Below are 22,811 nucleotides of genomic sequence, written 5' to 3'. Positions count from 1 at the left end.
ATATTTTTATAAAATAACAGTAAGTATAAGTTTTTGAACTCAGATTTCCAGTTTTGACATTTTTAGCCCTTGTGAAATTACCAAAATACCCCTACGGTGCATAGTTTGATTTTAAATAATAAGTTTTGTATATGGGTCATACCCTACTGTTATAACATGTCAAATTGAGTATATTTACTGTATAAATCAGACCTGTAACTCAGATTTCAAATTTGACTCTTTTATAATCTTTTAAATGACCAAAATGCCCTTATAAGGCATAAATTGAGTTTAAATTCATTCGGGGCATAATAGAACATAACTTGCTGATATTATAACATATTTAAAGCATATTATCTCAGGGAACTTGCATATGACTCTTTTGGCTACCCGTAACGCTCTTTTAGCGCTCGGTTCGGTTTATGTAACTAGTTTGCATAAATTGACCGAAACGGGTCAAACGTTATCATTTTTGTCTCAAAATCCAGAATGTATTTAGTATACCCATATTATACAAGTATTCAAACTTGTCGGGTCTAAATCACATTCTATCCGGTCTTCGCTTAATCGTGCGCCTGAACCGTATCGTCCTTAAAACTAACCGGTCAAGCTTAGGCTTCAATAAAAGACCCGTTAGGAATCTAATAGGTTATTATAAACCTTTGTTCCAGAATAGGAGGCCCAGTAAAAGCTACCCTCACTAGCCAATTGTGATTCATACTTACTCAGGTAAATACTTTTTAACTTATTTTCCCTATACGGGCTTGGGTTACGGTATATAGAATACCGCTTGATCGAGCGTACAAAATCTTGCACCCTTGGGTGTTCAATTGAATAATTTTGATCGGCTCGTTTAAACAGTCTTGTTTTACTTAAAGCCTTTGGGGGGTTAATGACCATGTCCCGGATATCCTTGGCATTATCTTACGAGATGGCCACGACCAGAGCACGGGGTGTAGGCGTACACCCGTCAGTGTATAACTCTATATTGTGGTGTGTCTATTAATCTTTAACCCGGACAAGATCCCGGGCTACTGAACGCACGAGTAACATGTAATTCGTTCACAAGATTATATTTCATAATTATCCCAAGTTATAAAAATATTTTTATGCCATGTGCATTTAAATCAATTTTCAATCATTTTCAAAATGAGTCAGTTAATTTGTATTTACCAGTGTAAACTGACGTATTTTCCCAAAAGGTTAAGTGCAGGTACTACACGTACTAGGCTGGCTGTTTCCTAGAGCGTCCACAATAGTCTCGCAAGCTCGGACGACAATAAAACTGTTGAACAATTATCTTATTTTATTTGATCCGCTTGTGGATCCGTTTCAACTACTCGTGATATCTAATATTACATTTTATTTAAAGTTGAAATGAATCTATTTCTGCTTCCGCTGTGCATTATTATATTGTGTTGTTTGTCTATGATGATGCCAACTACGTCACCATACCCTCCACCGGGCCCACCGGTGACACGTGGAAATTGGGGTGTGACAGGTTGGTATCAGAGCCAACGCTGAGTGAATTAAACACTAGCCTTCTGTGTTTAATCTCAGTTACACAATTGCACATTCCTCGATTTTCGAGTCTAGACAAAGAACTTTGGAAATTCTCAAATTTCTTATTTTCTAACTTTGTCTTATATATATTTGTTGTGCCACTTGTTTGATTTTTTTTTGACAGGTTCAAGATGCCGCCACGTGTACGAGGAAGGGGACGAGGAGCATTCGCCACCTCTCATGACCATGAAGCTGGGCCCTCGCATAGGCGAACCCCATCAGGATCCCATAACGCGGATGCCCTTAACCTTTGGAGATCGTTCGCTGAACCCGCCAGGCACTCACTGAGTACCTCACCTTCCCTACCACACTCTTTTGGGCCTCATTCTGAAAATGAGCCCCACAACTCCCACCAATCCTACATTCTTCTTCACCAGTCGCCTTATGGTTACCCAGCACACGTCTATCAGGGCCTGTACAACCCTGATGCCTATTTGGAAGAACCAGTGGGTCATAACCCACTTGGACCTGAAGACCACTTCCCGGGAGGCAATGAGATGGAGGTCGATGAGGATACCGATCCTTCCATGCCACCGTCCGGTACACCGAACCACCCCATTGAGATTTCAGATGGGTCACTGTTCAGGGGATCACCTTACAATGGTCCCGACAGTTTCGAGGAGAGATTCAAGCAGCACGAATGGGTTTATACCCCTAGTTACCATAACTCTCCCATGCACCAGTCCTACCACAGCTCTCTTGTGCACTCACAGCATCACTCCCAGCAGCAGCTTCAGCAGCAGCCTCAGCAGCAGGATCCTTCAGAGGGTTTCTGGCGCGACGTAGTCACTCCGCCGCCGCCACCACCTCCGGTTTTGCCTCCTCCGCCTCAGAGGCGAAGGGGAAGGAACGCCCGGATGTCCACACGAGGAGGGATACGCATCGGCACCCCTCCACATTCGGGAAGCAGCCGATACTCGCCGCTTCACGAGGAGCCAGAGATGGGGGAATCTTCGCATCCCGTCTCAGAGGTGACTTCTGCGCCTATTGCGCCACCGCCACCACAGAACCTTGGAGAGCCAATCCCTGCGTATGCTAGCGCAGCACAGTTTAATCCCTTCGAGCCGACTTTTCCCCCAGGTTATGACTATACAGGGGATCCCTACTGGATAGCTTAGGGCTACAACCCTCTCAATCAGGAGGGTGCTTTTGGAGGTCCCTGGGCTACGGGACAATCAGCTTTTGGATACTCATCGCATGGATACCAGCAGCCGCAGCCTCCTCAACCACCGCAGTATCAGTCACCGGCGCCGGCGCCGATGATGTCCCCACCGCAAGTTCAAGAAATCCTTCAGGGGATAAACGATGTGCGACGTGAATTGCGACATGAAATGCGGGAAGATCGCCGACATAACCGCGGAATGTTTAAGAAGATGGTTGATTTGATCAAGGGGAAAGGCAAGAAGGATTATTGAATCCTTTGTTTGTTAGCTTATTTACTCATGTCCCTGCGAGGACATTTATTCCTGTATTCTACCCCTGCGTGGGTATATCTCTTTCCTGTTCTACCCCTGCGTGGGTATGTTTGTTTCTGTTTAACCCCTGCGTGGGTTTGTTTGTTTGTTTGTTTGTTATTTGGTTTAGCCCCTGCGTGGGCATGTTATTTGAGTAAAAGTCACGTTTAGGGCAAAGTTGTACTAGTCTACTTTTATTTAAAAATGGTTAATTTAAGTTTTTCATTTTATCTATATGCATGAACATAATATACAAATAAATGAAAAATATCAATTATATTTTTAATTTACCATTTTAATAAGAATCTTAAGAAGGTAAAACCTAGCTTGAATGTCTTATTAAAAGGCCTGGCCAATATGGTAAAACCTGTTTAAAAAGGATTCAACTCTCTGTTAACATCTGTAAACATGTTAACATTCTTGACTAGCGTGATCTGTAAAATCACACATGTCACCCTTCTTAATAAATTGTCCAAAATTATATTGTATACATGTCTGATTATGACTTCATGCCTACGGGTTATGACTAATGTCATATAAAACAAAAAGGCAGCCGTGGTTTATAAACTCCCTGCCAAGCAAAGGATTATTTGTTTTAATTATACAATTCTAATCCTATAAAAATTCTAAATTTAAAATTTAGAAGTTTGTCCAAGTGACTAGGCCTATTGTGCCAATATATATATTTCATTCTATGATAAAGTTGCTAATAAAAGTGCTGAATGAAATTAAATAAATTAACTAATATGGCTTTTATTACCATAGTTAATAAATCGTCAAGAACGATAATACTGTTAGGTTTCTAAATAGACCTTGTCCTTACTTTTATGTAGCTTCTAAAGCTACATGGCCAAGTCGGAAGAAACAAACAGTCATTCTGAGGAAAACCCAGATAATACTAAGATCCATGTAACTGGTGCGGAGCTACAAGCACTGGTAGAAAATGCTGTTGCCAGGGCCATTGATAGGCAATTCAGGGAATCAAGCGGGACCCGAAGTAGGACCCGAACCGTACCACGTTCCAAATCCAAGAATCATTCAGAGGCTCATAACAAGCCGCCCTCTAAGAATGATGTATCAAAGAAAGATGAGCCGAAGAAGAATGATGAGGATAATCACTCCTCCAACCACAGCAGTATCCCGAAACAGGAGATCAAGCAGAAGCATGAAACGCCCAGCAAGTCTGTTGGTCCCTGATTGATTGGGATCTTCCTGTTAATGAATGTCACACTATGATTGCTGTGCGGAATCCAGCAGATCATACACAGATACAGTAAGACATATGATTTTCATGTTCAACAGTCTGCAATTCAATTGAAATATATGACAAGATACAAGTTCCAGTTGATCACAGACTTCAGCTCTCTAGATTACAGACATATTCAAAAAGTGCTAAATGAGCTGACAGAACTTCTATTTATAGGCTAGTCAGAATAAGCTAAGTGCTGTCCGATCGGTTAGGCTAACCGATCGGTTGGGCTACCCGATCGAACAGCTGTTCGATCGGTTAGGCTGTTCGATCGGCTAGGCCAGCCGATCGGCTTACAAAGTAGCACTTTTACAATACAAACCCTGTATTCTGACGCCTTATACATTAAACTATACAACTTTAATAAAACAAAGACTTTAAGCTGACGGAAGCTACAGACGTTTATGTACTAACAGACTCCCCCTCGGATGTAGCTGTAGTCCCTTCCAGCAAAGTCTTGATTACCTCCTGTTGCGTCTTCTTTCTCGTGCCTTTTGTTTTCTCCTCTCTTCTCGTTCAGCTAACATTTGTCTTCTCTTATGTCTTCCCTCTGTTATCCACCAATTTCTGTACACTGGATCTCCATCTCTTTTTCTGTCCCACTTAGGGATCTTGTTCTCTTCAGACTCTATGGGTGTCTGATCAGTAGGAGGTACAAATCCAAAATTTCGTCTTCCTCTTTCAGCAGCTTTTCTCTGAATTTCCTTGGATCTTAAACTTCTCTTGTACACCTTCAGAAACTCATCAACCTCTAGATCTCTCCATGAGGTTTTCCAGTTCTTACCAGAGTTGATTTCTTTAGCAAAACAAACATCAACTACACTCTGGTACTGCTGAGCAATGGCTTTGTCTTTCTTGTCATAGATTATCTTGTTGACAAACAAGCAATCTATGTCTTTCTTTGAGCAGTTCACCAGCCACATCGGGTCTAGAATACAAATCTTCCTAGCTTCACCAGTGTCTTTATCGTACAAAGAGATCACAGCTTCAGCAGTAGAAGGATTATAGAGCCATGCTTGAAATAAATCATAGAAATCCTGCTCAATAGCCCTTAAAGGCATGCTCTTCAAACACTTTGGCGGTTTGACATCAAGAGTAACATCCTTCTCACCTTTAGCTGTATACTTCACAATTCTTTTAGGAAACTGTGGTTTCCAATCTGGATAATTGATCGTTGCTTGATACTTGATGTAATTCCACAGCTTCTGATCTCTCTGTTTTACTTCAGGACCGTAGTAGTGTTGTTTAATATTCTTTGTAACCACCAATTCATCTACGTCCCACCACGGTAAGGTAGCAAGATCAGAAATACACCTGAAGTATTGAACACCTTGCTCTCTTCGAATTGCATACACATTCAAGTCTTCCAGATACCCCCAAGAAAGAATATCACCCCAAGATAAGTCTTTATCATGAGTAAAATACTGTAGGGCTCTAAGAGGCTTTCTTTCCTTTGGCATTGATCTGAACCATTTCTTTCTCTCTTCAGCAGAAATCTCTCTTGGAACTGGTTCAGGCATATCAGCAGATGCAACTCTTTCTTCAATTTTTCTTTTCAATAATTCTGCATTCATGTCTTCAAATAATTCTGTGAATGTAGGGAATGCCATGTCTTCACCTTCATAGTGAAAATCTATTCTTTCTTCTTCTGAATCTGAATCAGTCTCTATGGTCACATTATCATAAAATTCTGCTTCAAGTGGAAATTGTGGTTCAAAGTTTTTGATCGGAGACTCTGGGATTTCATCTTCAATATCAAATTTAAACTTCCCATCTTCTAACCCCAACTCCTCAAGCATTTCAGCTCTTGTTCTGATAATATCTACTTCTCCTTGATGATGTTCAGAAAGAGAAATAAAAGTAGATGTGAGTTGATGTACCTGATTACCAGATTGGTTTCCAGAAGATGACCCTTCACACTCTGTATCATCATTCTGTTCATTCACTTCATTATTCATGAGATCATTTACTTTATCTTGAACAGATGGATCATTGATTAGCAAACCCGATGTGCCTTGATCATCATCATCATCATCAGGCTTATCATCATCATCGGATTTATCGTCTGCTTTATCATCTTTATCATCATCTTCATCTTCTTCCTCCCAGAAATCACTATCAGATTCTTCTTCAACTTCTCCTCTAGCTATCTTCCCTTGATGCTTTAATTCATGAAATCTTAACAGCTTGGCAGATTCTTCTTCACTATAGGGCACTCTATAGGCATTTCCGACTAACACAAACTTGTCGGTAGAGTACTCCAGTAGTAATACTTCTTTAGCCTTTTTCTTTCTTTGTATGATTTGAACGTCTCTCAAGACATTCTCCGGAATAATAGGCTCTACAGATTCACCAACCATAACAAACTCTGATTCATGAACTGCTTCATTTTCTGCTTCCATCATTTCTTCATCATTTGCCGTAACATCTTGAGCATCCACCATTTCAATTTCTGGTTGAGAAGATGATCCACCTACAACTTCAACTTCTTCTGCTATGCCTTTATTTTTTAGATTAGCTTCTTCAGCAAGCTGTCTTTCTCTTTCTTTCCTTCTTTCAGTTGCCTTGATAATGTCAACTTGATCAAAAGCTTCATGGATGTTCACCTTCAGATGTGCTTCAATCACAGCCGTAAGCATTTCCAGTTTCTTATCATTCATCACCTTATCTGCTCTCATAGCTTCCATCTCTAGCTTCATTGCATTCATTTCATTTGACGAAGCTTCATTCATCTCATTTAAGAGTTGATTCAAAGTCTGATTGGTATTCTGCAAGTCTTTGACTTTGGCGTTCAATACAGCAATTTCATCAGTAAGTACGCTAATAAGTTCTGCATGATCTTTTATATCTTCTTTCATTTCATTCAATTTCTCATCTTTTGTAAGCACTGCATCCATTACATCTTCATGCCGTTTCTCCAACTCATCAATCATTTCTTTCAACTTTACTTGCACAGCTTCGTTTTCTTCCTTTTCCTTTTCCAAGGCTTTAACCTTTTCTTCCAATTCTTTCATCTTTTTATCATGAAATAAATCTGCTTCACTCTCTGGCATATCTTGAAAGAAATCTCCAGTAGCACCACCAAGACTATCAAAATCTAAGTTGAAATAATCTGTCTTTCGTTGTGATGATTCTGGAATATCATGACGATCAGATGTTTGTTTAGCAGATTTGGCTCCGGTGATCTCCACATAATCATCATGTGATTCTATTGGAATTTCTGTTAAAGGAACTTCTTTTGGTATTTCAACCACAGGACTAGTTTCAGCAGAGTCCTGTTTCTTCTTCCCTTCCTTCTCTTTTTGAGATTCAGCATTCTGTTTCTTTGCTCTAACCACTCTAGGAATATCACCACTGCGAGTAGCTTTTCTTTTCTTTCTGTTTTTCTGGGAATCCTCAGGATTGTACGGTGAATCTTCATCTTCAGAATTCTTCCTTTTCTTTAAAGGTCTTTTCTTCAGTTGTACCTTTCCCTTTCCCACTGTCTCTTTGATCAGTTCAGATTCAGATAAAGTTTCTTCTGAATCTTCATTACTGGAGCTCTTTTGAGATTCCTCATCTTGACCAACTTTCTTTTGAGCTTGTGCTTGTTCAGCCTCTTCATGCTTGCTAAAATAGCTTTCCAAAGTCTCTTTTAAACCAACACCTTTATCAACCACCTCCCTTGGTTCTATGACAGGTTCATCAATAAGCTTTCTTTGAGGTTCTTCAGAAGACCCTGCAAAAACAATTATTTAAAGCAAAATTAGTAACCATTTTTATAACATAATCTAAGAATCATATAGCTCCCCCGATCACTGTACCCTTTGCTGTTTCTTTAATTACAACCACAGGGGTCGATTTTGGTGTTCTCTTTCTCTTTCCATCTTTGACACACCACCATCTGGTTTTCTTTTCAATCATTTCACTCATCTTATCGTCTTCATTGTCTGAATCACTATTGTCATGTCTCCATTTATCATTTTCAGGAGCTATGTATGTCTCATTCTTTAATGCACAGATCAACTCTTTTGTTTTAGCATCCTTCTCCTTTGTAATTCTCAGAATAGCAGTCTTATTCACATCAGCCATTGCCATAATATCATCATTATTCTTTGGCAAATCCTTAACTTTGTCATCCAAGATCATCATAATGAATCTTGGGTACATAATGTATCTGTCTTTCCCGGCTAAGCAATTTTCTTTTAAAAATTCAAAAATCACTTGGGAAATATTGTATTTCCTGTTCAGCACAATACTTACAACAATGTTCATTATGTAGTCAGACACCTCATCATAGGCTCCCTTTCTATGAGATAGGGAATGCACTAAGCAATGCATTAAGTATCTGTATTGACTTGAGAAACTCCTTTTGAACATTTTTCCGTTGATGTGTGAAGAAAATCCTAATCTACACCATAGCCCTTTAGCAAGACGTTCTGACATGATCGTTGGATCATCATCAGAATCTTGTAAATCAAGAACCCTTCTTATGTCCTCTACCCCAAACACTACTTCAACATCAATATCCTTGTTGTGTTTATCTTTCTTCTTGACTACTGCATAAATTTTATTATCCTTTTCTTCAAACCTTGCAGTGTCCCAAAATCTTCTAACATGAGATTCATAAACTATAGTTGTATCAGACAATGCCTTAGCAATTCTGCTTCTTCTTAAGCACTTAGCCATTTTTTCTGCTTTTGTTCCTTTTGTAGAGACCTCATCAATTGCAGATGGAACATTGTGTCCTTTGTTAGTGTCACTTCCTCGTCCCTGTGAAAAATTTAAACATTAGAAATAGAGACTTGAAACACTTGAAACATTTAGAGTGAAAGAACAGTGAATCGAATGGCTTGTTCGATCGAATAGAATTTGCTGTTCGATCGAATAGAAATGATGTGTTGAAAGAACCTTTGCTGTTCGATTGGTTGGTCTAATCGATCGAGTAGTCTACTCGATCGGCTAGCAAAATACTGTTCGATCGGCTAGTAAAATACTGTTCGATCGGCTAGTAAAATACTGTTCGATCGGCTAGTAAAATACTGTTCGATCGACTAGCATTTTACTACTCGAAAAATTAACCAAAATAATCATGCATATATGAGATAATGCAATGCTGTTCGATCGACTAGCAGAACGCTGTTCGATCGGCTAGCATTTGCTGTTCGATCGGCTAGACTAACCGATCGGCTAGCATTTTCTGTTCGATCGGCTAGACTAACCGATCGGCTAGCAAATGACTAAACAAAAACAACATTCATCAGATTCATTCTAACACTTTAAACAATGACAAAATATAACATGGCACACACTTCAAAGCAGAAAAACAAAAGATTTAAACATTATTCAAAAATGAAAACATGATGCTGTTCGATCGGCTGGTCTAGCCGATCGGCTAGCACCATCTTCATCATGAAGAACATTCAAAGAATCATGAAGAACAACCTAACAGCTATCTCAAAATTGAACACAGATTATTATACTTCATGATATCGACATCAAAACCCTGTTTTTATTTTCTCTAAACACAACCTAAAACCTGTTCAAATCTGCATCTAAAGTTCCGACTGACGTCACTATTATTCTTAGATCTATCAAGATTAAATAAGATTTTGCAAAAATTAAACCGGTAATCTTGTAGATCAGGCAATTCCGATCATAACCCTATTCTCAGAATCATCTAACTCTATCTTAATCTAACCTAATCTTGATTTTTCTAATCGACTCAATGAAGAACATCAACAGTTAAGAACATGAGTGAAATCACTGATTTGAATGACATACCTTTACCATTGTGATGATGAGTAAGCCAACAACACAAATTTGAAATGAAAAAGAGATCAAGAATCTTCAAGAACAATGAATCGAGTAGCAGTCTGTTCGAACGGAAAAAGGTTTTCTAGAAGCCTTGACTGCCTATTTATAGGTATGACTTGATCGGTTGGCCTAACCGATCGGCTAGCCTAGCCGATCGGCTAGTCTGTTCGAACCAAAAATCATGACCTCTTTACTCGAATAACTTTTGACCCTTTTTCTGATTTTGAACCTTTTCATATTTTATCAGTGAATGAGAAATCCATTTAAGCATCTAGGTCCAAGTTAATGACCCTAGAAACTTAATTCGTCTACCAAGTTCAACTTAATGACCTTGGTTGACCTGAAGCAAAGACACACTGATTGTTTTTCAAAGATTTTTCTTGAAAATTTACAAGTTTCAAATTAATGAACTTGTATTTTGATATTTCAAAGCTCTCTGTTTTTGATTAGCTTCCAACTCGATTTTTCAGTACAGGATCAACTTTCTGCATTTGCAACAGACTGTGAATCTGATGATACGCTTTCTACCTTGGTTTGTCAAAAATAAAGTAGAAATGTAAAAATATTTTTGTATTTTCAATGCATGAAGTAGATCAAAAGACGACTGAAATATTAACAGGAATGAAAGTAAATCTTATTTACAAACCTTTTTGTGAGTTTGTGTAAGAGGATCATATCAGTTCATGAGACAAATCACTAACACCGTTAAGCTTTTAATCGTTTTAAGTTCTAAACGATTCACCTCGATTGACGATATAGTTGTCCTCTTAAATTTTCACACAATTTTCAATCTATTCAGGATACTATTTAGATGTTTTTAGAAACTTAGCTCAATCCATGTGTCCCACCTCTTGAATATACTCCCGTATCCAGAATCTCAATATTCAGTCTTACAGGCAAGAATAACTACAATGATGTCTGTACATAATTTAGGGGTTAAATGCGATTACTGAGGGATCTCAGGTCAGAACTTCCGTTCAGCAGAGAGATATCAGCTTCGACTTAGCAGTGTGTCCCCTTTAGAGGATCTTTTTAGCTACAACAGATGATTATCAATTTTATTGTCTAATCACTGAGGGCTAGAATGCTATGTTTCAAGCATTTACTGCAAAGCATTATCCAGGGACTAGGTCAGAACTACCGTTCAGCAGAAGTCCCGGAATAATACCCCAGACATCATAGAGTTTTAACACCTAGTATATCAGAATACGAGACCTTTCAAACAAGATTTCAGGGGTTACCTATATATCCAAGTAGTGTTCCCCACAAATTTCGCAAGTTTTGAAATTTTATGTTTATATCCCGAATAAATCTACTAAATGTACGAAAACCTATCGTCACATCATTAGTGAGATCGTTTATTACATTTGACATTTACATTTCTTTAGCATGCTGTGATAGTCCACTGATGTACTATCATTTCCTCTTTTATCCACAAAAACTCATTTTTGCTTTTTCAATGTTTTTGGAATTTTGAAAATTTTATCATGTTTTTGGCTTTTTGAATTTTTACTGTTTTTGTCTTTTCTTAAAAAGATATATTTACAATATTTACAAATATTTCTATCTCCCCCTAAAAACCAAAACATGTAAAAAGACGACAAACCATTGCAGATAGTTTATCATCATCATCCACAGTGGTTTCTGCATCAACGCTAACAATTCCATCAACCACTGAAAAGAGCATCATACCATTTAGTTTTAAAAGATATTTAAAACGATTTCTGTCAAAAGCTTTGGTATGCAGATCAGCTTTTTGCTCATCAGTGTGGATTTTCTCAATTCGTATCAACTTTTTCTCGAAGCAGTCGCGAATAAAGTGATGACGAATTTCTATATGTTTTGTTTTAGCGTGATGTACCGGATTTTTAGTTATGTTAATTGCAGCCTCGTTATCAACAAAAATAGGAGTGTTAAGAAACTGCAAACCGTAATCGCGCATTTGTTGCTGTATCCACAGGATTTGAGAACAGCAGCTGCTTGCAGATACGTATTCTGCTTCACATGTGGATAGCGCAACAGATGTTTGTTTCTTACACTGCCAGGTGACCAAGCGAGGTCCAAAAAACTGGCATCCTGCAGTTGTTGATTTCGCATTTTGTTTGCAGCATCCGAAATCCGAGTCGGAATACCCCTCGAGTGTGAAATCGCCTTTTCTAGGATACCATAACCCCAATGATGGAGTTCCTTTCAGGTAGCGTAGTATCCTTTTCACAATGATTAAGTGCGATGCTCTAGGGTTGGATTGAAATCTTGCTGCGAGGCATGTTGGGTACATAATGTCGGGCCGAGAAGCAGTTAGATACATCAAGGAACCAATCATGGATCGATATAGTCGTTCGTCTGCCCTGTCTCCGGTGAGATCTGGGTGAATCCCATGATTTGTTGCTAGTGGGGTTGCAGCAGATGAAGAGTCTGACATTCCGAATTTCTCTAGAATATCATGGACGTACTTCGTCTGGTGTATGAAAATTCCTTCAGGAAGCTGATCAACTTGTAATCCTAAAAAGAATTTCATTTCCCCCATTGACGACATTTCGAATTTCTGCTTCATCACTTGCTCAAAATCTGTGCACAAGTTTTCGTTGGTTGACCCGAAAATTATGTCATCCACATAAATCTGAACTATCAGCAAGTGACCATCAACAATCTTTGTGAAAAGAGTAGCATCAATTGTTCCCCGGATGAAGTCATTGGCTAGCAAGTGCTGAGACAAAGTCTCATACCAGGCTCTCGGGGCCTGGTGCAAGCCATATAAAGCTTTATCCAAAAGATACACTTTGTTTGGGTGATGTGGATCGACAAACCCCGGCGGCTGTCCCACATATACTTCCTCTTTCACTTTGCCATATAGAAAGGCCGACTTTACATCAAGTTGATACACTTTGAAATTTTTCCATGATGCAAATGCTAGAAAGATCCTGATGGCTTCAAGTCTTGCTACAGGAGCGTATACCTCTGTAAAATCAATTCCCTCCTGTTGACTGAAACCTTGAACGACGAGTCGAGCTTTGTTTCTGACTACTACTCCTCTGTCGTCCCTCTTACACTTAAACACCCATTTGGTATTTATTTTCCGATGACCTTCAGGTAGATCCACCAGCTTCCAAACTTTCAATTTTTCAAATTGATTCAATTCTTCCTGCATCGCGTTGACCCAGGAATCCTCAGTAAGTGCCTCTTTGTATGTGCGAGGTTCTATCTGCGAAATAAAACAACACAGTGAGAATTCATCTTGTAAAGACTTTACTGAAGAATAAAAACTTGAAAGGCCCTGATCAATTTGACGTCTGGTGCGAACTCCTGATTGCAAATCTCCTATAATCTGTTCCTCTGGATGATACGAAAGAGTTCGAGGCATCACTTCGTCTGGAACTTCTACATTTCCTTCTAGATTTGTAACATTCTGTTCAGCATCCTGCTCACTAACTTGGTTTGTTTGACTTAATACCTGGATTTGCTCCCCCTCAAGATCTGAATCACTATCATCAAACATTGGCATATTTTCAGCTTCTTGATTATCATTTACCACTGACTGATTACCAGGAGCAACTTCATCCTCATGATCACCAGAATTGCTAGGACCTGCTTCATTGTCATTTAATGTTTCACTAGATCTTCTCGTGTATTCTGCTGGAAATCTGAGCGATGATTCATAATCTCGAAAAACATCCAGCTCATCAAAGAAATCTTCTTCCTCTTCAGATTCATTTCTCATGTCAAACGATCCCCAAAGTCTATCATAGTTATAACGCCATGAATCACCAGGATTTTGAGGTGGCATAGTATAACCCTGACATTCAACATTTGCTGCTTCAATAATACGCTTTTCACTTGGAACAAAGACACGCCGTGTAGGACCTGAATAACCAACAAAGATTCCTTCAAAGCTCTTTGTACCAAACTTCCCATTAGGCTCTATAACCGTGCATGGTGACCCAAACGGCTCTAGATACTTCAGATTTGGCTTGCGTTTATTGATTAGTTCAAAACACGTCTTGTTGAACTTCTTCACAGTAAGAACTCTGTTGAGAGTATAGCATGCAGCAGAAACAGCTTCAGCCCAGAAATTAATTGGTAACTTGGAATCTGCAAGCATTGTTCTGGCTGTCTCGATTAGCGTCCGATTCTTGCGTTCTGCAACTCCATTTTGCTGAGGAGTATACGGAGCACTAAACTCATGCAGTATACCTCTTTCATCACAATATTCCTCCATCTTACTGTTTTTGAACTCAGTACCATTGTCACTTCGAATTCTACAAATCGGTCTCTGGTACAGATTCTCAATTTTCTTAAACAAAACCACCAAACTATCAAAGGTTTCGTCTTTCGTTTTCAAGAACATGACCCACGAAAATCTGGAGTAGTCATCAGTCACGACCAAACAGTAAGAATCTCCTGTCATACTTTTAACATTCACTGGACCGAACAAATCCATGTGAAGCCTTTCCAAAGGTCTTGAAACTGAATTGACTTGTTTTGTAGGGTGTGACTTTTTCTTCTGTTTACCTCTGACACAGCTTATGCACTCCCCTTCCAGATGAAAACCTTTAATATTCACTCCGGTGACCAAGTCGTTATGCACTAAGTGATTCATTTTCCTTAAGTGAATATGCCCCATCTTTCTGTGCCATAACCTTGACTCCTTTTCCGTTGCTCTGGACACAAAACAATGAGCCTGACCCGTGGTTGTAGTAGCAACGCTCATGTCCAACACGTACAGATCGTTGACTCTTGGTGCCCTCATGATGATCCATTCTTCAGGTATCACAAATCCCGGTTTCAAGATTAAACATTCTTTGTTGGTGAAATAAGTAGTGTACATCCTGTCACAGATCTGGGAGATACTCAGCAGGTTGTTCTCCAGCTCAGCGATGTAGTTAACTCTCTCAAACGTGATAATACCATTTGATAATGTTCCTTCACCTATGATCCTGCCTCCTTGATTACCCGCAAAACCCACATAGCCACCATTAATGTCATTCACATCATACAGCAATGCGGTCTTCCCTGTCATATGCCTTGAAGCTCCACTATCCATTATCCACCTAGATACAAGTTTTGGAAGATCCTGCACATAACAAATCATCATTTAAACAACTTTCAAGAAAGATGCCGATTCATGCTTCGCAATTTAGGAAGCTCCGGCTATTCAAATTGTTTAGTCAAACATGGAGTCTACCCAGGCCTTATCAGCCTTAGGGACAACCGTGACTTTTGCAACTTGAATTTTGAAATTCTTTGAACTAAGAGGTGGAAAATTTGCATCATAATCAATTTTCATTGATTCTTCAGCATTTTTCTCCTCAGAAATTGAAACCTTCTTTTCAATTTTTGTTACAACCTTTGGTTTCCACACTTGTTGAGTTTCAGCACCCCGCTTATAAAATTTATCTTGTTTAGGTACTAATTTCTTCACGGGTTTAGATTTTTCTTTCAAGTTGTTAGTTTGAACAACTTTCTTCTCAACATACATCGGTGCTTTTCCCTTTTTGTCATCTTTTCTTTGTTGAACCTTCACAATTTCACTCTTAGGTTTTATCACAGTACACTTTCGTGCAATATGACCCATTTGATTACATTTGAAGCAAGTACGAGTATCAACTACTTGACTTGTCCCTTCAGACTGAATTTGTGAAGCTTTCTTTTCAAAAAATTCTTTGTTAGACTTTGAAAAAATTTTCTGTTCTTCCTCAGCAAGTGAACTTGAGCTGTTCACAAATGTTCTCTTTTTGACATATCTTTTATTTTGATCAAATCTTTTCTGATATGATTTACCCCCCTGATAACCACCTGACCAATTTCTGTTGTTATTGTTATAACCACGTGATGGATAGACAGTTTTCCTGTTATGAACCTTTCCGACCTTTCGGGTGTTTACTGTTGACAACTCAACTTCAATTAATTTAAAAACTTTGGCCAATTTGTTCAGATTCACATTCTCTAATGGAAACTCGGAATCCGAAAACAACTTATCCGATCCTGACATCTTGTACATGACAAGATCAGATTCATCATGTAAGTTGCTTATGGATTTCTGTTTCGGAATGTATTTGTCAAGAAAACAACCATCCTCCTCAGAAGTGTCACAATCTGGTTTGAGCACATTATCCACCACACTTTTCACCACATCATTTTGGACACCCTCGTCATTGGAAGACGTGAACGTGACATCAATACTCTCAGGGAAGGTAACATCATTCTCTTCTTCAATTTCCACCAAACTAGACTGCTTTTTCGTGTAGTTGTCTAAGATTGGTGGTGGAACTCTGTGAAACCCTACACCTTTTCCATCAGAAAACACATCCTCACCAGCTTTGTTTTTCCCTATGGGTTTAGGAACTATGTGCTGCAAAACAAAGCTAGCTGAGCTATAGCTGTTTAATTTTAACTGGATTCTTTCATTTTCGATTTCACTTTCTTGAACCTTCAGTTTTAATTTTGCTATCTCATCCAGTTGTTTGTTGATTGTTTCCTCTTTTATTATCAAAACAGCTCTTAAATGCTCGTTTTCCTTACTTGTTTTTCCATTTCTATCATCACTCTCTTTAACGACATTTTTCAATTTTTCAAATTTTTCAACAACATTTCTGCTTTCAAGAAGAATTTTGTCATGATCAGCTTTAATTTTCAGGTTTTCAGTTTTCAATTCTTTTATTTGATCAGCTGATTCTTTTGACTCTTTGTCACAATCAAGAATTTGACTTTCAAGTTTTCTAACATTATTGGTCAGATTCTTGATTTTCTCCCCATTGAGGTATGTGACAGTTGTACAAAAGTTGCATTGTTTGTTACAACTTTTGCAATCAGCATTGCAATTGTTTTTGTTACCTGACACAGTTGATGACTTAGTTTGACTGACCTGTTTCTTTGACTCAGAATTAGGAGTAGAATCTACCTCAAGTGCTTTGACAGCAAGCACTTTATCAGCCATTTCTCTCAAATTTTCAGCTGTCATCTCCTGTGCAGTGTTGATCATTCCGGTGTCAATTTTCACAGGTTCTTCTATCTTCTCCTTTTCTCTTCTTTCTTTCTCTCTTTCTTCCTCGATCATTTTCGATGTTGGTGTACCCCACCATTTGTGTTGCCAGTACTCATCCTCTTCTTTGTATTCTTGGATAATGGCTTCAATGTCTATCTTCTTGTAGTCGACAGCAATGTTACCATATTCATCCAAATAACACTCTCTATCTGGATCCCATCGGTTTGCACGTGTTGCTTCCTCATAAACACCTGAGAGTCGGATGATCTTTGCTTCAGCAACCATTTTTCGATATTCGTACTTTTGTTGTTCTGTACGATTATCCTTCCATTGAATTGGTTCATTATGACTCGCCATAAAAGCATAACCAACAGCATCATCTTCAGGTAACACTTCCTTACTCCAATCATATCCTTCATCATCATAAATCACTGCCAAAGCTCTAGATTTTCCTTTGTTGTCTTCAGATTGCTTTATTCTTGGCGGTTCTGACTTATTCTGATGATATATAGCTCTCTTGTAGTAGTCATCCTTGAATGGATTCTCAGATTCTTCAACATATGCATTTCGGCATTCTCGTTTGAAGTGGCCTTTCTGTTTGCACTTGAAACACTTCACCTTTGATTTATCAAATCCCAGCTTCGTTGAAGGACCACCGATTGATTTTCTTCCCGTTATCTCCATAAAGCGTTGTGCACGTCGCACTGCACTCGCCATTGCCCATTGGATATCAATTAACTCCATCTCTTCGGGATCTATCTGATCATAGTCTTCTTTGGTCAGATTAGTATTCCCAATCTTTCCAGCAATTAGCCCCTCATATGATTCTAGCACGGATGCTAGAAATACCATCTGTTGCTTCACAGATTCTTCATCAAAGTTTTGTGCATTCTTCAGATCAACAGCAATATTACATGAGAACTTTGAATCAGAACGATTTGTTGAGGCAGTAGGAATAGAAGTAGACCCACTATGATATCCACTGTGACTTTCTTTGTTTGAGTTGCTTTGATTTTCTTTAGGAGCTGGAGATATGTTTTCGGCAGAAAATGCGGTTTTCGGTGATGAGGCTTTGGGCATCAAACTTTTGGGATAGTATAGTTCTGGATTTTGTTGATATGAATGATTGACTTTGTATGTTTTCTTCAATTCTAGCTCATGGCTTTCCAGTCGTTCAATCACTACATCTGGTTTTAGTTCTTCTGGCGGAATGGTGTTTTTCAACATCAAAGCATAGTACCTCCAATCCATTTCATCTGGTAAAGAATCGAACAGTTTATCAACTATCTCCTCATCAGGATATTTGATATCATGACGTGCAAGTTCCAATTTAAGATGACCAAAACGTTCGATCATTTTGCAGACAGACTCATTTTTGAAACAACTGAACATATCAAACTCCTTTTTTAGTAGTTTAGTTTTGTTCTTTAAGATTTCTTTACTTCCCAGACATTTCTTTCCCAGTTTATCCCACAAATCTTTGGCGTTGGTGTAGCTGATTAGTGAAATAATATCTTCCCTGACAGATTGAAATAGTAGTGCTACACATTTCTGTTCAGCAACGAATAGATCAATCTCTTCATTACTTCTCAATACTTCACCATTGTTTTTACCCGCAGCATACCCACTTTTCATGCTTTTCCAGCTGGGGAAAGCAAACGCCATCAACCATTCTTCAAATTTTATTGCCCATCTTGTATAATCTTCAATAGCCATTAACTTTGGAGGACGATTAAAGGTTCCAAACGCGCTTTCTGATTCCCATGCTTCCTTCCTTTTCTCTTTGATTTGATTTGTGTTGGTATTGTTTGATGTAGAATCATTATTTTCTGGATTTCTTGATCCTCCTGAGTTTACAGTGAAACCATACATATCACTAAAAGGGTTTGTGAATATGTCATCCATTTTGAACGTTCCTGTAAAATCAGACAAACACTTAGAAAAATTTTGATTTCTTAAAAACACTTAACACTAACACTTGAATCGAACAGGGTATTCGATCGAGTAGTGTGTTCGATCGAGTCGCTTAGTCTATCGGTTAGACAAATGCTGTTCAATCGATCAGCTGTTCGATCGAACAGGAATCGAGTAAACTTCAAACTTCCTTTTAATAACAATGCAGTCCGATCGATCAGCTGTTCGATCAGATTACCAAGATGATGTCAGCAATAACTTCCAAAATATCTTTGAACGGTTATCTCTTTCAAATTGATGACATCAGCAAACGGATGAATATGCTAATCGATTCGACCAGCTGACATCAGCAAGTTCATGCAGTTTTTCATTGAAATTGTTCAATTTTAACACGAATTTGTTTGAATCTGATTATGAAACTTAGTAGGATTGTAAAATTTGAGATTCCGAACCGATTGATAGTAATTTTATCAAGTTTTATCCATTGAATCTGTTTTAATTTTGAGTTTTTCAAGTTTTATGATGAAAAAGATGAAGAACGGAGAGAAATATGAGAAAGATAGAGTAGATCTGCAAGTTTTCCGGTGAAAACTATATCAGAAACAAATTTCCGATGAAATTTGTTCTTCACAATGCAATCTTCGCTTGAATTCAGTTGAATCTCTCTTCAAATCTACAAGAATTTGACTGAAATCGATGAACTATGTCTTCTGGTATCTTCAATCAACATCCATAGCTCTGATACCACTTGTTGGTCCCTGATTGATTGGGATCTTCCTGTTAATGAATGTCACACTATGATTGCTGTGCGGAATCCAGCAGATCATACACAGATACAGTAAGACATATGATTTTCATGTTCAACAGTCTGCAATTCAATTGAAATATATGACAAGATACAAGTTCCAGTTGATCACAGACTTCAGCTCTCTAGATTACAGACATATTCAAAAAGTGCTAAATGAGCTGACAGAACTTCTATTTATAGGCTAGTCAGAATAAGCTAAGTGCTGTCCGATCGGTTAGGCTAACCGATCGGTTGGGCTACCCGATCGAACAGCTGTTCGATCGGTTAGGCTGTTCGATCGGCTAGGCCAGCCGATCGGCTTACAAAGTAGCACTTTTACAATACAAACCCTGTATTCTGACGCCTTATACATTAAACTATACAACTTTAATAAAACAAAGACTTTAAGCTGACGGAAGCTACAGACGTTTATGTACTAACAAAGTCCTGTACGTATAAATATTTCGTCTCATGCAAACCCAGAGATTTTACTGGGGAGAAAGGAGCGGTCGACTGTATGACCTGGTTAGATGAGATGGATACGGTTGTAGATATCAGCGGGTGTGCTGATCGGGACGTAGTGAAGTACGTGTCCCAATCATTCAAAGGGGACGCACTGGCGTGGTGGAAATCCCTCTTGCAAGCTGCCGGTAAGGCCACCCTTTAAGGTATGTCATGGGATCAGTTTGTAGCCCTGATCAAAGAAAATTTCTACCCACAACACGAAGTTGAAAGGATTGAATCAGATTTCGTATCCCTGGTGATGAAGAACCTCGACTGCCAGGCATACCTTACCACATTCAACACTCTATCTCGATTGGTGCCATACCTGGTAACCCCAGAGCCGAGAAGGATCGCCCGTTTTATTGGGGGTTTGGCACTAGAGATCAAGGCGAGCGTTAAGGCATCGAGGCCTACGACGTTCAGATCAGTAGCCGATCTATCTCTCTCACTCACCCAGGATGTAGTCCGGTTGAGAGCTCTTAAGAGCTCGGAGGAAAACAAGAGGAAACGTGAGGACGACACCTCACGGAGATCGGAGAAAAGACACCGAGGGAACAACGACCACAGGAAAGGGTCGGGATTCAAGAAGGGAGATCATCAGTTGGGTGAGAAACCCAGGTGCAAGGTTTGTAGGAAGCATCATTTTGGGAGATGCAGGCAGGAGTCTAGATCTCAATCTCAGCAGAAATTATGTGGGATTTGTAAGTCCCCGGATCACAAGGCATTAGATTGTAAGAAACTTAAGGATGCAACTTGTTATGGTTGCAATGAGAAAGGGCACATCCGACCTAATTGCCCAAAGAATGCTAAGAAGGCCGATGATGGAAAGAAGACCAATGCGAGAGTCTTCAAGATGGACGCTAAGGAAGCAGTTCAGGATGACAACGTCATTACAGGTACTTTTCTTGTAAATGATGTTTTTGCTAGAGTTCTATTTGATTCAGGAGCTGATAAATCATTTGTAGATGATAAGTTCTGTAAGTTGTTAAACCTACCTGTTAAAACCTTAAGTGTGAAGCATGAGGTGGAATTAGCCGATGGAACCATAGAAACCGCCTCGACTGTCTTAGATGGATGTGTTATATCCATTAGGAATTATTCTTTCCCATTATCCTTGCTTCCCTTTAAGCTAGCCGGATTCGATATAGTGATAGGCATGGATTGGTTATCGCATAACCAAGCCCAGATTCTGTGCAACAGAAAGCAGGTAGTGGTTAGAACTCCGTCTGGTGAGCCACTCACTATCCAAGGAGATACCCAGCATGGATTGCCTGAGCAAGTGTCCATGCTCAAGGCATCCAGATGTCTGCAGAAAGGCTGTGTCATTTATATGGAACAAGTTACTATTGATGAGCCAAAGCCAAAGATCGAAGACATCCCTGTCATCTCAGAATACCCTGAAGTATTTCCTGAAGAACTCCCCGGTTTGCCACCGGATAGGCAAGTGGAGTTTTGAATAGACATCATTCCAGGTGCAGCGCCAGTAGCAAGAGCACCATATAGGTTGGCACCAACGGAGATGAAGGAGTTGAGGACGCAGTTAGATGATTTGTTAGCTAAAGGTTTTATTAGGCCTAGCTCGTCTCCTTGGGGAGCGCCAATCTTGTTCGTTAAAAAGAAGGATGGATCGATGCGTCTGTGCATCGATTACCGAGAGCTTAATAAAGTCACTATCAAGAATAGATATCCATTACCCAGGATCGACGACCTGTTCGATCAGTTGCAAGGAGCAAGCTACTTTTCAAAGATCGACTTGAGGTCAGGCTATCATCAGTTGAAGGTCAAGGATGAAGATGTGCACAAGACAGCGTTTAGGACTCGATATGGACATTATGAGTTCCTAGTGATGCCTTTTGGGCTCACTAACGCACCAGCCGCATTCATGGATCTCATGAATCGCGTCTGCAAGCCTTATCTAGATAAATTCGTTATCGTCTTTATTGACGACATCCTTATCTATTCAAGGAACCAGGCTGACCACGAGAAACACCTTCGTTGTATTCTCAAACTTTTACATCATGAGAAACTATATGCCAAATTTTCAAAGTGCGAATTTTGGCTTCGAGAAGTCCAATTCCTTGGACATATGGTAAGTGAGCGTGGTATCCAAGTGGATCCCGCTAAGGTAGAAGCAGTTTTGAATTGGCAGGAGCCAAAGACTCCTACCGAGATTCGCAGTTTCCTCGGATTAGCAGGATACTATAGGCGATTCATCGAGAACTTTTCGAGGATTGCTGCGCCCCTAACTTCGTTGACTCGTAAGAAGATTAAGTTTGATTGGGGCCCTAAGCAGCAGGAATCCTTTGACATCTTGAAGAAGAAATTGAGCAATGCTCCGGTGTTAACATTGCCTGATGGTATAGAAGAATTCGTAGTGTATTGCGATGCATCTCACACTGGTATGGGCTGTGTACTCATGCAGAGAGGCAAGGTCATTGCCTACGCTTCTCGACAATTAAAGGTGCACGAGAAGAACTACACCACCCATGATTTGGAACTGGGTGCAGTTGTATTTGCATTGAAACTGTGGAGACACTACTTGTACGGAACCAAGTGCGTGATCTATTCGGATCACAAGAGCCT

The sequence above is a fragment of the Helianthus annuus genome, chromosome 12, assembly GCF_002127325.2.
Source record: "Helianthus annuus cultivar XRQ/B chromosome 12, HanXRQr2.0-SUNRISE, whole genome shotgun sequence".
Lineage (NCBI taxonomy): Eukaryota > Viridiplantae > Streptophyta > Magnoliopsida > Asterales > Asteraceae > Helianthus > Helianthus annuus.
The sequence above is the reverse complement of the archived record's forward strand: the minus strand, read 5'-3'. Positions refer to the sequence as shown.